The sequence below is a fragment of the Rhinatrema bivittatum genome, chromosome 9 (genome assembly GCF_901001135.1).
Source record: "Rhinatrema bivittatum chromosome 9, aRhiBiv1.1, whole genome shotgun sequence".
In the NCBI taxonomy this organism is placed as follows: Eukaryota; Metazoa; Chordata; class Amphibia; order Gymnophiona; family Rhinatrematidae; genus Rhinatrema; species Rhinatrema bivittatum.
Genome location: NC_042623.1, coordinates 43985042 through 43998690, shown reverse-complemented (window position 1 = coordinate 43998690; position 13649 = coordinate 43985042). Strand labels below are relative to the sequence as shown.

Here is a 13649-nt window from a genome sequence, read left to right as displayed (position 1 = left end):
ACATCTGTGTGTTGTGTGTATGTGAAAGAAGGGAAAGCATCTGTTTATGTATGAGACAGAAGAATGTGTATGTGAAAGAGAGCGAGAAGCACACGAGAGTGTATGTGTGAAAGAGAGAGGGAAACAGCTGTATATGTATACATGAGAGAGGAGCAAGTATTTGTATGTGAAAAGAAGGGGGAGTATCTGTGTATTTATGTATGAAAGAGAGGGAAGCACCTATATGTGTATGCGTATGAGTGTCAGAGAGAGGAGACAGCTTCTGTGCCTCCCGTACCCTACTAATCTACGACAATCTCAGGGTGACTGGAAATCAAAAGTTCCCAACAGAGGGGAAAATTTTTTTTATCCTTATTAGTTTTAATTATTGGTTTATTATTTAATGTGTCTGCTGTTTTGAAATACTTTATTGGTGTTTGAGAAAATTGTAAACGTTTTTGTAAGCTAGAACATAAGAACACAAGTTTTGCCATGCTGGGTTAGACCAAAGGTCCATCTAGCCCAGCATTCTCTTTTCAACAGTGGCCAATCCAGGTCACAAGTACTTGGCAGGATTCCTAAATTCAACAGATTCCAAGCTGCTTACCCCAGGGTTAAGCAGTGGATTTTTGCCAAGTCCACTGGAATAATGGTTTATCGACTTTTCTACCATTAACTTGTCCAATCCTTTTTTAAACCTAGCTACATTAACAGCTTTTACCATACCCTCCAGCAACAAATTCCAGAGGTTAGTTACATGAATGGTAAAATAAGTATTTTCTCCTATTTGTTTTAAAATGTATAACCTAGTAACTTCATTGCATGTCCCCTAGTCTTGGTATTTTTTGAAAGCATAAACTGATTAGCATTTATCCATTCCAGTCCACTCATTATTTTATAGATTCTATCATATCTTCTCCAAGCTGAAGAGCCCAACCTCTTTAGCCTTTTCTCTTAGGGGAATCGTTCTATCCCCTTTATCATTTTGATCACCTTCTCTGTATTTTTTTTTTATTATTTATTTTTTTTTTTTTTTAAATCTGATATATCTTTTTTGAAATGCGATGAGCAGAACTGCACACAGTATTCAAGGTGCAGTCAGACCATGAAGTGATACAGAGGCATTGTGATATTCTTTTATTTTCCATTCCTTTCCTAATAATTCCTAGCATTCTATTTGTTTTCTAGGGCACTGCTGGATACTGGGCAGAGGATTTCCACATATCCACGATGACGTCTAGATCTTTATCCTGGGTGGTGACTGCCAATGTGAGGAGTGAACTAATAGCTTAGTGGATAGAGCAGCAGGCTGCGAAGCCCACTGCTGCTCCTTGTGACCTTGGGCAAGTCACGTCACCCTCCACTGTCTCAAGTACAAACTTAAATTGTGAGCCCTCTGAGAACAGGGAAATGCATACAGTACCTGAATGTAATCCGCTTTGAAGTGTCTGAAAGGTGGAATATAAAATAAAGACTTCTCCTCTCCCAATCTTACATATAGAAACATAGAAATGACGGCAGAAGAAGGCCAAACGGCCCATCTAGTCTGCCCAGCTAGCTTCACACTTTTTTTTTTTCTTCTCATACTTATCTGTTTCTCTTGGCTCTTAGTAACCTTTTGGTTCTATTTCCCTTCCACCCTCACCATTAATGTAGAGAGCCGTGATGGAACTGCATCTAAGTGAAATATCTAGCTTAGTTAGAGGTAGTAACCGCCACAATAAGCAAGCTACACCCATGCTTATTTGTTTACCCAGACTATGTAATTCAGTCCTTGTTGGTTGTTGTCTGTATATAGATCCACTTTTCTTCATTCCCCCTGCCATTGAAGCAGAGAGCTATGCTGGATATGCATTGAAAGTGAAGAATCAGGCTTATTTGGTTTGGGGTAGTAACCGCCGTAACAAGCAAGCTACTCCCCGCTTTTTTGTAAATGCAAATCCTTTTTTCCACATTTCCTCTTGCCGTTGAAGCTTAGAGCAATGTTGGAGTCGCATTAACCGTGTGTATGTTTATTGAATAAGGGTATTATCTCCAGGTAGTAGCCGTCATTCCCGCGAGCCACCCACTCTTCATTCACGTCCTCTAGACTTTATGGATCCACAGTGTTTATCCCACACCCCTTTGAAGTCCTTCACAGTTCTGGTCTTCACCACTTCCTCCGGAAGGGCATTCCAGGCATCCTCCACCCTCTCCGTGAAGAAATACTTCCTGACATTGGTTCTGAGTCTTCCTCCCTGGAGCTTCAAATCGTGACCTCTGGTTCTGTTGATTTTTTTTCCCCGACTGAAAAGGTTTGTCGTTGTCTTTGGATCATTAAAACCTTTCAAGTATCTGTAATTTGGTTTCATCTTCCCTATGTGCATCATTTTGCACTTACACATTAAATGTCATCTGCCATTTACATACCTAGACTCAAGATCTTCTTGCAAATTCTCACTGTCCTCTTGTGATTTAACAACTTTGAATAATTTTGTATCAGCAAATTTGACCATCTTACTTAATCTCTAGGTCATTTATATGTGACGGGGTCTTTGACCATCTCTAAATTCAATCATAAGAACATAAGAAATTGCCATGCTGGGTCAGACCAAGGGTCCATCAAGCCCAGCATCCTGTTTCCAACAGAGGCCAAACCAGGCCACAAGAGCCTGGCAAGTACCCAAACACTAAGAAGATCCCATGCTACTGATGCCAGTAATTGCAGAGACCATTCCTTAAGTCAACTTGATTAATAGCAATTAATAGACTTCTCCTCCAAAAACTTATCCAAACCTTTTTTAAACCCAGCTACACTAGCTGCACTAACCACATCCTCTGGCAATAAATTCCAGAGTTTAATTGCGCTTTGAGTGAAAAAGAATTTTCTCCGATTAGTCTTAAATATGCTACTTGCTAACTACATGGAGTGCCCTAATCCTTCTATTATCCAAAAGTGTAAATAACTGATTCACATCTACTCGTTCAAGACCTCATTATTTTAAAGACCAGTATTTTTCCACCAATAGGCACTGGGAGTGGGTTTTGCATTTTTTAAATTTTCCCCTTACTAAAACTTCACTTTTTTTGAGGGAGGGAAGGCATCCCGGAGTATATAACCCTCGGAGCATGCACAATTCTTCAGAGGATTATGCACAGCTGTAGAAGCCAAAGAAGGAGCTATAGATCGCCCCAGGATCTCAAGACAGTCTTCAGTGGGTTTGGAGCCAAAGAGAGGGAAGGCGACTGGAAAGAGGATGAGAAGCTGGAGATCAACCCTTGATCTCAAAATAAAAAAAGTATGGAGGAGAAGGAGTTGCAGTTTGCAATAGCTTCATTCCCTGAGATCTTTAATTGAAAGGAGGAGAAGAAAGTTTGCTGTAGAGTGCAGCTGAGAAGACTGGAACTGTGGCCAGTCTGGAAGGAAAGACACCCCCCCCCCCCCCAGGGTATCCAGAAGGGCTGGGACATTTTTGTTCTTTTTACCCAAATAACCAGGAAAGCAAAGGGGAAGAGAATTATAATCTGGACTCTTGTACTAGAGACAAAGAAGACAAGTTGGACTCTTGTATTGGAGACCCCTGAACAAATCTGAATTTGAAATATGGTTTAAGAGTTTGAACAATGTTTTGGGATTTTTTAATATTTCTATCTTTTTTGCCAGCTAAGTGCTAGGACCCCATTCCAGCACCCAAACCTCCAAGCAGAGAAGTGGTCCTATGGATAATTGTGCAAGAGGCACAACCTAGAAGGGAAGTAACACCTGGTATGCATAATCTATAATCTTTTCAAGCTCTTTTTATTTTTAGAATATTGGATGGAATATTTTATTTAAGTTGCAATAAAGACTATTTTTAACACTACTTTCTGCATCCTTTTTTATTTAAAACATATTTATTAATTGCTTTACTGATTACCTCTCTCAAAGCAATTAACAACATAATCACAGTCTTTGACGACTGTGCCAGAGGCTCTGGAGTTTAATTTCTCCCCCAATCCAGTCTCTGACCCAGACCCATAGCACCCCTAAATGGTATTTGCAGCATAAGACAGGGGTCAGCTACATAAAAAAATGCTAAATATCAGCAATCCCAGTACAGATCCCTGGGACACGCCACTAGTCATCCTTCTCCAATGAGAAAATTGACCATTCAGTCCTACTCTGTTATCCTTTAACCAATTCTCAATCCACAATAGAACACTGCCTCCTATCCCATGACTTTTTGATTTCCTCAAGAATTTTTTGAGAGGTACTTTATCAAATGCAATTCACACCTTGAAAAAAAAATGTAGCAGATTAGTGGGCTTGTCCCATTAAACTATGACTATCTGTATGTTCAGCAATTTTCTTCTTTATAATAGTTTTGATAATTTTTCATGGCACTGATGTCAGGCTCACTGAACTCTAGTTTCCCAGATCACTTCGAACTCTTTTTAAAAACTGGTGTTACATTGGCCACCCTCCAATCTTCATATACCATAGCTGATTTTAATGATGAGATTAATAATAGGACTGCAATTTCGTTTTTCAGTACTTTCTGCACTTTGGGATGTATATCATCCGGTCCAGGTGATTTGCTAGTCTTTAGTTTGTCAATTTGTTCTAGTACATTTTCCAGGTTCATTGTGATTTGTTTCATTTCCTCTGAATCATCAATTTTAAATATCACTTCTGGCATGTGTACCTGCCTTCATTCCTCCTCAATAAAAATTGAAAAAAAGAAATCAATCTCTCTGCTATGGCTTGTCCTCTATTTGTGAACCTTTTACTCCTCATTTATCTAAAGGTCCAACTGACTCACTTGTAGGATTTTTGCTTTGAATGTACCTGAAAAGGTTGTACTGAATTTGTATTTCTTCAGCAAGCTTCTTTTAAACTTCGACTTCCCCTTCCTTATCAATGCTTTGCATATAGGTAGATTTTTAAAGTTATGCCTGGCGTAGATTTGTTTGCGCAACCCAGCCTCGGAGGGAGCTTTTTTTCTGCCCCCACCTTCCCCTCCCTTCCCCACCCCCCCAGCCCTAATTAAATCCCCCCTATCTTGTTCAGAAAGTTACATCTGCCCAAGGCAGGCTTAACTTACACGCGCTGGCCAGCTGCCAGCGCACCATTCCCCGGCCAGGGACTGGTTCAGAGGCCTCAGTCACGCCCCCGGAACACCCCCAGGCTGGCACCACGCCCCCAAATGCCGTGCCGCCCCCGACACGCGTCCCGGGGCTTTGCGCGCCGGCGGCCTATGCAACATAGGCGCGCCGGCGCGCAGGGCTTTTAAAATCTGCCCCATAACTTGCCAGTGCTTAAAGCTATTTCCTGATTTTTTTCATTTGGATCCATTTTTCATTTTTTTTAAGATGTTTTTTGCCTCTCAGCTTACCTTTAAACCAAGTGGGTACTCATCTGGCCTTCCTTCCACCTTTTACAATGCATGGAATATATCTTTCTGGGATTCCAAGATGTTATTCTTAAATAGCATCAATGCCTTGTGTAAAGTTGTTACATTTACAGTTGGTCCTTTCAGTTTTTTCCTAATCATTTCTCATTTTTTCAAAATATCCCTTTTGAAAATTACATGCTATCGCAGTAGATTTCTTCTCTCCAGTTATCAAGACAAATTTGATCATTTTATGATCACTTTTGCCAAGTGGCCCCAACATTATTACATCTCGCACCAAATCATGTGTTCTCCTAAGGATTAGTTCTAAAATAGCTCTCTCTCATCAGTTTCTATAAGGTTTAAGGTTTATTTTATTTATATACCGTCATCTCAGCGGTAGCCTTCACGACGGTTTACATTACAATGAAAACATAATAAAGTTACAATCGTTTATAAATAAAATAAAGTAAAATTACTAGCTTAGAGAAATAGCTTAAAAGATAAGATTACTAAAAGACAGAATAAAACTATACATATTAAACAAATAAAATTTTAAAATATAAATATATAGTTCCAAGATAGACTTAAGGTCCCCAGAGATGGTATAAAACTAAACAACTGGCTATTTCTCCACATCGTTGTATGCCACGTTAAACAACCATGTTTTAAGGTCCGTTTTGAATTTACTTTTATCTTGCTGCATTCTTAGTTGGACTGGGAGTGAATTCCAAAGTTTTGAGCCTTCGATAGATAAGGCCCTCTCTCTGACTTGACTGAGGTGAGCTGACTTGATTGTAGGGATTGATAACCGAGCTTTAGTGGCCGATCTTAAATTTCTCTGCGGAGTGTGTAATCGCAGTGCTGCATTTAACCATTCTGTTTTTTCTCCATAGATAATGTTATGTACTATACAGACAGCTTTATAAAATATTCTAGAATGCATCGGTAACCAATGTAATGCGATCAGTGTTGAGGTGATATGATCAAACCTCTTTTTTTCCTGACAGAATATGAGCAGCTGTATTCTGAAAAACCTGGAGTGGTCTGATTGTAGATTGGGGCAGGCCAAGTAACAGAGCGTTACAATAATCCAAATTAGCAAAAAGAAGAGCTTGAAGAACGGATCTAAAATCAGAAGGTTCTAGTACTGGTTTCAATCTTCTTAACGTTAATAATTGAAAATAACCATCTTTTAATTTCGTCGCAATGTGTTTTTTCATGTTCAATTCAGAATCTATTATCACGCCCAGATCTCTTGCAAATAATGATGGGGTTAAGGTGGAGTTCTCAAACTTAAATTCTGGGATATTAAATTGAGATCGCTTTCTTTCTAACAGTATTATTTCAGTTTTTTCTGTATTTAAAATTAATTTCATTTGTGATAACAGTGTTTTTATGGCATTGAGATAGATGGTTATTAATTTGTAGGTAAAATCAATATCATTTTCTATGGGTACTAAAAACTGGATATCATCTGCATAGATGTAAAATTTCAGACCTAATCCTGTGAGAAGATGACAAATAGGTAATAAATAAATATTAAAACAGGTAGCTGAAAGTGTTGATCCCTGGGGTACCCCTGTATTAAGTGGGATTTTTTTGGATGAAGAATTCTTTATTTTAACTTGGAATGATCAGTCAGTGAGAAATGAAGTAAGCCATTTTAAAACAGTATCTGAGATTCCTATTTCTTGTAGACGAGTGATCAATGTGTCATGTTGAATGGTATCAAAGGCCGCAGACAAATCTAAAAGAATTAAAAAGTATCTCTTATACCAGCTACTGCATAAAGCAGTCATTTATTTCATCTAGAAACTTTGCTTTCTTGGCATGTCCTGACGAGACATTTACCCAGTCAATGCCAGGGTAACTAAAATCATCAATTATTACTATGTTGCTAATTTTGTTAGCTTCCCTAATTTCTGTTAGCATTTCATTATTTGTCTGTTCATTCTACTTGGGTGAACGGTAATATATACCACTGCTATTTTTTCCCCGTTCTCATATGGAATATAAATCCTTAAATATTCCACATTACATTTTTGCTCTTTGCAGAACTTTTCGTCTGTTTGACTCTATGCCCTCTTTAACCTATAGCACCACACCTCCCACAATTTGAACCATCCTATTATAATTTGTATCTGTTGCGAGCCCCCCTGCTGCTGCGCTACAGGAGGTCTCTTACCTTCCTCCAGAGGCCGCTCTGAAGCCAGGGCCTCGCCTACGTTCCATCCGGGACTTGCTCCAGGGCCTGAGAGGCCTAGCTGTGCCTGTGGCTTGCATGCCTCTGCGTTTGGACTTCCTGGTTTCCAGCCACGCCCGTTTCCCTAGGGGCTGGCCCGCAGCTCTCTACCCCAGTTATAGGACCAGCGGTGGGCGGTCCTGGCAAGCTCCTCCCAGGGAGTTGCCTTCTACCTCCAGTATTTAAGGACTTTCTGTTCACTTGCAAAGGGCCGGCGGATCAAGCTCTACAGTTGTCTGTAACCTTGCCTGATCCAGGTCTACCGTGGTCTGTCTTGCTTAGATGGTACCTTGTCTCGATGTCTGTTTCTGACCTTGCCTAGATGTCTGTTCCTGCCAGCCGTAAGGGCTTCGGATGTCAGTATCCCAGCATCGGAGTTCCTGTTCGCCTGGGTCTTCCCCGCACCCTCCTTTCCTCAGCGTGGTCCGCGAACAGCCTTCCTGGGCTGTGTAGGGCGCGTCTGGGACGGGGTGGTCCGTGACCAGTCTAGCTGTGCTGGCTGAGTAGGGCGCCCTGATGGACAGTGCCATGTTTCCGTCCAGCCTTGTCTACAGTGTCTTGCTTCAGCCCTTGCCCTGATGTCTTCGTGTCTCTGCCTTGACCTACGTCCTCGTCTGGTTCCTGAGCCTTCTGTCCTGTTGGGCCCTGGAGTGGCCAACAGGAGGGATTCGTCCCACGGGCTCTTGAGCTTCTGCCAGCCGAAGGGGCTTCGGATGTCAGTATCCCAGCATCGGAGTTCCTACTCGCCTGGATCTTTCCTTGTCTCGCTTCAGCCCTTGCCCTGATGTCTCCAACGTCTTGCTTCAGCCTCTCTTGGATGTCTGCTTCAGCCCTCGTATCACGTCCTCAGTGTAAGGACTCTGTCTGCCCTCGCCTCTGTCCGGCCTGCTGCCCATTGCCGTACCCAGCGGCAGGTCCGAAAGGGCCGGGAACAGTCGGAGGACCGTTCATTAGTCAACTTCCCCGTGTTGGTTATCCTGGGCATGCAGGTCCGGCTGAGGGTCGGACTCCCTGCTTCTGTTCCTGCCTGCCTGGCTCACCATGCCTGCTCAGCTCACCTCCCACGGTGTGGCTGGGGCTCCTCCCTAGCTTTCGCCGTGGCCCAAGGGCTCACCACCCGCTTACGACGACCGCGCCCGCGTGCGCTCGTAACAGAATCACAGTGCTCCATTGATTATTCTCCTTACACTAAGTCTCTGAGATGCCAAAAATATCTACCTCTTCATTCAGGTTATCTAGTCTAATTCTCCCATCTTATTTTTAAGATTTCTAGCATTTGTATACAGACATTTCAACAATCGGTTTTTGTTTGTATTAAGCTGCTTATCAGCTGACATGAGTAATTTGAGATCTTTTTGCTCAGTCTGCTCTTTACTTAAAGGCCTCTGAGTTACTTTAGCATTTATTGACCTTTCGTGGATTACAAACTGGCTAAAAGAGAGGAAACAGAGAGTAGGATTAAATGGACAATTTTCTCAGTGGAAGGATGTGGGCAGTGGAGTGCCTCAGGGATCTGTATTGGGACCCTTACTTTTCAATATATTTATAAATAACCTGGAAAGAAATATGACAAGTGAGGTAATCAGATCTGCAGATGATACAAAATTGTTCAGAGTAGTTAAATCACAAGCAGATTGTGATAAATTGCAGGAAGACCTTGAGAGGCTGGAAAATTGGGCATCAAAATGGCAGATGAAATTTAATGTGGACAAGTGCAAAGTGATGCATATAGGGAAAAATAACCCATGCTACAGTTACACAATGTTAGGTTCCATATTAGGTGCTACTACCCAAGGAAGAGATCTAGGCGTCATAGTGGATAACACATTGAAATCGTCGGTTCAGTGTGCTGCGGCAGTCAAAAAAGCAAACAGAATGTTGGGAATTATTAGAAAGGGAATAGTGAATAAAACGTAAAATGTCATAATGCCTCTGTATCGCTCCATGGTGAGACCGTACCTTGAATACTGTGTACAATTCTGGTCACAGCATCTCAAAAAAGATATATTTGCGATGGAGAAGGTACAAAGAAGGGCTACCAAAATGATAAAGGGAATGGAACAGCTCCCCTATGGGAAAGACTAAAGAGGTTAGGACTTTTCAGCTTGGAGAAGAGAAGGCTGAGGGGGGCTATGATAGAGGTGTTTAAAATCATGAGAGGTCTAGAACGGGTAGATGTGAATCGGTTTTTTACTCTTTCGGATAACAGAAAGACTAGGGGGCACTCCATGAAGTTAGCATGTGGCACATTTAAAACTAATCTGAGAAAGTTCTTTTTCACTCAACGCACAATTAAACTCTGGAATTTGTTGCCAGAAGATGTGGTTAGTGCAGTTAGTATAGCTGTGTTTAAAAAAGGATTGGATAAGTTCTTGGCGAAGTCCATTACCTGCTATTAATTAAGTTGACTTAGATAATAACCACCGCTATTACTAGCAACGGTAACATGGAATAGACTTAGTTTTTGGGTACTTGCCAGGTTCTTATGGCCTGGTTGGCCACTGTTGGAAACAGGATGCTGGGCTTGATGGACCCTTGGTCTGACCCAGTATGGAATGTTCTTATGTTCTATAAGGAAACCCTAACTTCCCTGTTTTGTTTGTATCCATTAAAAATATATCATTCTGAACCATGCACTTCTAAGCAACTGTGAGCTTTTCCCCATAGTCTAGAATAAAATTTACTCTAGCTCCATTTTAAAGGTACCAGTAGCTTGGTTCCAACTCTGGTTAAGGTGGAGCCCATCCCTCTGGAACAGGCTCCTCAGTTTCCCAGTTCCTAACAAATCTAAAACCCTCTTCTGTGCATCATTATCTCATCCATGCACTGAAACTATGGAACTCAGGCTCCCTCAGGGACCCTGCATGTGGAACAGGGAGCATTTCTGAGAATGCAACCCTGGAGGTTCTGGATTTCAGTTACCTATCTAAAAGCCCGAACTTAGCCTCCAGAACCTTCCTATGTTACTGGTACCCACATCTACAATTACAGTTGGCTGCTCACCAGCAATCTTTAAAATCTTATCTAGATGGCACATGGATGTTCTATTTACAAATTATTTTGAAACATTTATTAGAATTGTTTTATTATGATTGATTGTTTTATATTTCTTGATATTATTGATAGTTTTATAAAAAATGTTTCTGTTTCTCCATTGTTGCATTGCATACAAAGTTTGGCTTCTTGCAGTTTCAGTTCAGTTTTTATCTGCATGTTTCTATTTACACATTCTGGTCACTTTATTCTGTATTTGGTGATGGTCTGATGGGTTCTGCAAGTGTGACTGAGGTAAGGTATTCTGCTAACATGTAATTTTGTGCAGAGATCTATGGCAGCCTGGCTTGTTGTTTTTATAATAGGAGGTGTATAGGTGTTTTAGGGACAGTTGGAATATTTGCAATGTTGCCTTTTCAAAGGTAGAGTGATTGCTGGCAGTTAGTGCCGTTTTGAAATGGCAGGTTTATTATATTGTAATTCAGTGTACACATAGCTTTCTGAGGACCAAACCCACACTCAACATGTTTTACAACAGGCCTAATAACATATGGGTTCAGAGTGTCTTTTTTGCAGGGCTTTCTGGTTGACACATCAGCATTGCATGTAAATATAATATGCATTTTGCAAGTGATCTTTTTACCTCAGAAGTCTATTCTTTAAATGTCCATTTTATGTAAAATCTATTTTAAATTCATAATTTTTAATTGTGTGCCCCATCTGGGCACAGGCCCATAGATCTTTCCACCCGCCTCCCCCCAGCAAAATTTAGATAAATAACATTGAAGAATCACAGAGGTCCAGATTGAGACCCATTCCAGTTAGCAAAGTTAGTAGGATAAACTTATCTGGTTAACTTTGGAGACATATTCAACAGTGCAGCCACACTGGTTAACTCTGAATATCAATGTTAACTGGTTAACTTAACTAGCTAACTCAACTCCTCTCAGTTACGCTCCTAACTTATCAAGTTAAATTCTAGCTAACTAGTAAGTTAGGAGGCTAGAATTTAGCCGGATGTGTGCCCAAATATTCATTTTGCTAGCTAACTTCTGAGTTAGCCGGCTAAATGCTTTAGAATATGGACCTCACAATTACCGTATTTTTATGGACCTCACAATTGCCGTATTTTTCGCTCCAAAAGACGCACCCGACCATAAGACGCACCTAGGATTCAGAGGGGGAAAATTTAAAGAAAAAAAAAAATGGTGTGCTAAACCGGCTCTGTTACAAGGCATCTGTGCGTCTTATGGAGAAAATTAGGGAAGTGCATAAAAAATTTTTTTTGTCCCCATTTCGTTTTCGGGACTGGGGAGGGCAATTTCGGTCTACTCCCCAGATTAGAAAACTTTTATAGTTCTCTTTCTGTGGGGGACCCCCCCCCCCAAAAAAAACCCCATCCCAACCCTTTAAATTTAACTACAAACCCCCACCCTCCTGCCCCCCCCCCCCCCCAAGACCTGCGAAAAGTCCCTGGTGGTCCAGCGGGGGACTGGGAGCGATCTCCTGCACTTGCGCCGTCCGCTGCCAGTAATCAAAATGGCAGCTGACGCCCTTTGCCCTTACTATGTCACAGGGGCAGATCAATGGCACCGGTAGCCCCTGTGACATAGTAAGGGCAAAGGGCCTTCGGCGCCATTTTGATTACTGGCAACCGACGGACCAAGTGCAGGAGATGGCTCCCAGACCCCCGCTGGACCACCAGGGACTTTTGGCAGATCTGGGGTGGGGGGGGGGGTCAGGAGGGTGGGGGGTTGTAGTTAGTTTTTTAGGGGTTTTTTTTAGTATTTGCTCCATAAGACACAGACATTTTTCCCCCACTTTTGGGGGGAAAAAAGTGTGTTATGGAGCAAAAAATACGGTACTTCCTCCTTCCATAAACACTGCAAGGATTCAAAGAGCTACTGAAACAAGCAGGAGAAGAGCAGGCCTCAGTGGCAGCAGGAGTAGGCTAGAAGCACAAGGCAGCACTGGCATGCGGATGAGGTAAGGTCATCTCCTGCTGAGGGTTCCCTGGGGGGGGGGGGGGGGGGGGGGGGGGGGAGAATCTGGAGATTCAGGGCTACGTTATGGATGGGAGGAGATTTGAGAGGGTGAAGTTCTGCTCCAGCCCAGTTAATTTGAAGGTGGGAGCGAGGGACGACAGACTAGTTCACCTGATTTCCCGAGTGAGGTTTGCTGTCCTCCTCTACTGCCTCTGATCAGGAGTTATATTTCCCACTGTTAAAGAAGGCCTGCTAGGCAGTGTCCTCACCGCCTTGCATTGCATGGTAATATCTAATAAGCATATTACTCTGCAATTTGCATGGAGACATGCTATCTTTCCATGTTTTTTTTTTTACTCCCATTTTACTGCAGGTTTTTTCAGCACTAGCACACTGATTACATACCAGATAGGTTAGCGCTGAGAAACCTGTGCTAAAAAACAGGAGTAAAAACTCACGATAGAGTCAGAACCACTCAACCCCTTAGTATTGCTTTTTTCTCTCTTACTGTCAGGCCAGCCAGACAGCCAGAGCACATGTAGAACTGGTCAGAAATGCTCTCCAGGGTCATCACTCTGCTTGCTATCTCTGGTTATGTGAAGAAGCAACTGTTGAAGGTGTTGATAGCAGTGTGCTTCCCCTCCTCTCAGCACAGCTTCAGGCTTTTTTGGTGGCAAGCAACTGTACTCTTTTCCCTGCTTTCCCTCTTAGCCAGTTTTGGTTACTTGAGCCTGCAATATTCCATTCCTTGGCAATGGATCAGGTAATGGGACTATTGAGAAGTAGCTTTAGAGTAGACCTCCTCAAAGTTGAGGTCAGTCTGCTCTGCTTCTCAGCAGTTGCACTTTGGTTGCTTTCCTTCTGGTAGACCCTCTGTGATGGTCTCGCAGACCCCAGGTTGGGACCCACTATCTTAGAAGCTTGGTACATTCCATGACTGGTAACAGAACACTCCAAGGTGGGGGGGAGTGAAGGAGTGGGGGAGACGGACTTGTCCTCTAACAATAGAAAGGCTTAAAACAAACAAACATTTATAAAATAACTATACACACAAAAAAAATACGTTTCTTTTACGTGCCATTGGACTTTCAGCAT

At 42.1% G+C, this 13649-nt stretch overlaps 1 protein-coding gene across 1 annotated transcript in view; it reads right to left on the bottom strand.

Annotated features, from left to right (window-relative positions):
- KMT2E (lysine methyltransferase 2E) overlaps nucleotides 1-13649 on the bottom strand; it is a 607980-nt gene that overhangs the window by 473332 nt on the left and 120999 nt on the right.